The sequence below is a fragment of the Tiliqua scincoides genome, chromosome 4 (assembly GCF_035046505.1).
Source record: "Tiliqua scincoides isolate rTilSci1 chromosome 4, rTilSci1.hap2, whole genome shotgun sequence".
NCBI classification, from domain to species: domain Eukaryota; kingdom Metazoa; phylum Chordata; class Lepidosauria; order Squamata; family Scincidae; genus Tiliqua; species Tiliqua scincoides.
This window is the reverse complement of record NC_089824.1, coordinates 48,277,801-48,278,918: the sequence shown is the minus strand read 5'-3', so window position 1 is coordinate 48,278,918 and position 1,118 is coordinate 48,277,801. Positions and strand designations below refer to the sequence as shown.

Here is a 1,118-nt window from a genome sequence, read left to right as displayed (position 1 = left end):
CTGCATCACATCATCTTTGCTGTTATCCTCCTTCACCACTTCCTGTTGCCAGCATCCTCCTCTCTGTTCTCTGCATCTTTCCCATCTGGCCACAGGAAACAGTGGGGGAAGAAAGGCAGAGGCCCTTTACCTGAGCACTCAGGATGGCACTTGGGAAAAGGGCTGCAGGAGCAGCAGAAATGGTTGGCAACCTTCAGTCTCGAAAGACTATGGTATAAGCCTACAGCACCTGGTATTCCCAGGTGGTCTCCCATCCAAGTACTAACCAGGCCTGACCCTGCTTAGCTTCTGAGATCAGACGAGATCAGGCATGTGCAGGGTAACAGTTGCTGCAACAGAAATGGAAGCAGAAATGGAAGAGGAGGAACACCTTTTCATGCACTCTTCAAGGACAGTGTGGAAGAAGAGCATGGGGCAGAGCCCAGATGGAGTGACTGAGCAGGTGGCAAGATGGGAGAGGTAAAGGGTGGGTGCAAGCTGTGGTGTACCCTCCACTAGTGGGCCACCTCCCCAACCTGCCTCTCAAAGTGGTTGTTTTACTTGGCCTTAGGAATGGTCCATCCATTCTGAACAGAGCAGCCACAGGTTCTGAACAGAGCATTATTGATATGTTATTGGTTTTTCCTTCTCACTCCACAGACTGTACTTGAACATCAGAAGAGCCCTTTTGGATCAGACCAAAGGCCCATCTAGTCCAGCTTCCTATCTCACAGTGGTCGATCAGATGCCTCAGGGAGCACACAAGACAACAAGATATATGCATCCTGTTGCCACTCCTTTGCATCTGGCATTCTGAGGTATCCGGCTTCTAAAAACCAGGCAATTGCATAAACCCATCATGGCCTGTAACCTGTGATGGACTTTACCTCCATAAATCTGTCCAATTCCCTTTTAAAGCCTCTAGGCCTGGTGCCTTTACTACATCCTGTGGCAAGGAGTTCCACAGACTAATTGCATGGTCTTGAGTGCAGAGTTATTGCTAGAGGTACTATAGAAAGTTAAATAATGCCTTAAAGCTCCTTGGTGTCTATATCTTCTGAGCTGCTGGGTGTTTAAATGTAAATTTAACTGGGGTGTCTACATATTTACTAAAGGCATTTAAATTTGACAGACATCCT

At 47.6% G+C, this 1,118-nt stretch overlaps 1 pseudogene; it reads right to left on the bottom strand.

The window, feature by feature from the left end:
* Positions 1 to 217: 217 nt before the first annotated feature.
* LOC136650519 (5S ribosomal RNA) lies at positions 218 to 337 on the bottom strand (annotated as a pseudogene).
* Positions 338 to 1,118: the final 781 nt, after the last annotated feature.